Source organism: Sinocyclocheilus anshuiensis, unplaced genomic scaffold (genome assembly GCF_001515605.1).
Source record: "Sinocyclocheilus anshuiensis isolate Anshui unplaced genomic scaffold, SAMN03320099.WGS_v1.1 scaffold1318, whole genome shotgun sequence".
NCBI lineage: Eukaryota > Metazoa > Chordata > Actinopteri > Cypriniformes > Cyprinidae > Sinocyclocheilus > Sinocyclocheilus anshuiensis.
In genome coordinates, this window is record NW_015557160.1 from 467,579 (window position 1) to 470,281 (window position 2,703).

Genomic DNA, 2,703 nt, shown 5'->3' on the forward strand with positions numbered 1-2,703 from the left:
ATTTAAAATATAATTGCATGTAAAAAAAATCAGGGTTCAAGAGGTTTAAGACCTTTAATGTAAAAAAAATACAAGTTAATAATAATAATAATTTAAATATAGCTGCAAACAGCAATTATCAGGATTCAATATTTTGTATGTAAAAAATAATAAAAGTAAATAATAATAATAAATCCTGCAAGGTAGCTGAAAGGGGTTTAAGTGCTTTAAGACCTTGCATGTAAATAAATTAATAATTATTATAATAATGATAATTGCAGACTGCAAATATATATTTATATCATGGTAACACTTTACAATAAGGTCCTAATTGTTAACGTTAAAGGTTCATGAAATAATATTAACAGATACATATTTTAACCTTTAATAATGTATTAGTAAATGCTGAAATTTACATTAATATTAATAAATGCTTTTAAAAAGTATTCATTGTTAGTTTATGTTAACTAATGTAGTTAACTAATGTTAACAAATGGAACCTTATTGTAAAGTGTTGTTGATGTTTTTGTAATAGAAATTATTATTTTTTTGGATACGCCAACATAATATATATATATATATATTGGAAAGTTGCACTTATGAACAAGTACTTGAATATGTTTTTGCAAATAAAAAATGACAAATTGCATTACTGTAAAAACATCAGTGCCAACATTTATCAACTGCACAATTTCTTGCTCTCCAAAAAGGTTAAATAGTATAAACATATGCATGTATCACCAGCAGATATATAACAATAAATGGAGGACAGCAGAGCTCTTCTGTGCACTGACACTATCACATTACCAACAACCAGACAATCCTCTCCAACGAGTCTAATGGAACTTAAATGACAGCGTGAGCTGTATATAGTGTATACATGTTGATGAATGATGACTCAAAGTCTCCTCCCGTTCTCAGTGCCGCAGGCTGACAGAGCTGTAAGGAGAGATCAGTATTCTGGGAACAGTGAGGTCAACCAATGCTCAGCCACTGCAACCTATTAAAAGGCTAGATGTACTGACTGATAGACCGACAGAAGCAGCACATGCACTGTATAAGCACTTCATGTACAGACTGATACATGCATGTGCTGATACAAGTGGCACATATGCATATGGACAGCATAAAAAACATGCTAATTGACAAAAAAACACAAACTGCAGGACTTTTCCCCCTTATCTTCAATTTCAATTCCCTAAACTATGTAACGGAGCTTTGTTCAGAGCTATTACTGTTCCTTTCCATACGGTGCATCAACTTTTACTGGCCTTGGTTTGACAAAAAGCACTGTGCATAGTTTACGTAAGATGGACGAACTGATGGACATGCCTTTAATTATTAAACACGGCTGACGGCAGCATTACAGAGATAATGCGAAGAGGAAGAAACCATAAAGTGAGCCAAAGGAAAGGCACAGACTGAATGAATGGATGGGTGGATGTATAGATTGATGCATGCATTAATATTACGAAGTCCGATGATTTCAGAGCAGCACAGTCAGTGAGAAGGGGAAAACGCTTTATCAGGTAATCAGAACACATGACACTTGCAGGAACAACAATACCATCTGCAGCTCTGACTGATGCAGCATGATATGCTTCAGATGGTCGCGGATCATTCAAAGCTTCACCAAACAGATTTGAAAGACTTGCATTTGTCAAAATATTAATGCTGCATTCAAATACAGGAAAAGTCCTGCATGATGACAGCGGGATATGCATGATTCATCTGTATTGAGCTGTGCAGGGTGAGTTTCCGTCTTTAAGGGAGTGACTAGCAGCACTCTACGTGCCAGAGGCCTGACTAAGGGAAATGCAAAGTCCCATTAGCCCCGACTTTCCATCTGATTTATGAGTATTTACATCTGTGTGTGTGTGTGTTCCCTTCAGAATTAATTCAGAAGCCAATGCAACATTCATTTTTTAGTCTTTGGTATAGAGGAGAAGGGGCTAGTTGTCACACGTTTTACTCCATTGAATAGTTCTCAGGGTTTTTCTTTTTACACTATATTGGGTAAGTTGTCACAAATGGAACCTGCTATTAAATGTATCATTAATAAATAATTAAAGCTTTATCTTGATTTATTTATTAAAGGGGTCATATGATGCAATTTCAATTTTTCCTTTCTCTTTGGAGTGTTACAAGCTCTCGGTGCATAAAAAAGATCTGTAAAGTTGCAAAGACTAAACTCTCAAATCCAAAGAGATATTCTTTATAAAAGTTAAGAGTCAACCACGCCTACCTAAAACAGCTGGTTCCAACACGCCCCCACATGTCTACATCACGATGTGGGAAGATTTGCATAACACCGCCCAAATGTTCACACAAAGAAAGAAGGAAAGAAAGAAGAACTTTTATTCTCGCTGTAGTATTGTTGCTGCCACCATGTCGTGAAGACGCTGTGTGTTTTGTTGTGAAAGCGAAACTACTTTGTTTAGCCTTCCAAAAGAGGAAGATATCCGCTTCGTCATGCCTGGAGCTGATCCGTGCTGGTCGCTGAGGAAATACATCAACTTCGCGCTGTGGATCGCCGGATCGGCTTTCACCGTGGAGGACACGGCATCACAGTATGGTAGGGGCGTAACATTTCTGTCACACGCTTGAGGTATTTGGCCAATCACAACGCACTGGATAGCTGGCCAATCACAGCACACCTCGATTTTCAGACCGATGAGCTTTGTAAAAATCGAAAAGGCGGGGCATAGAGGAGCAACAATAATG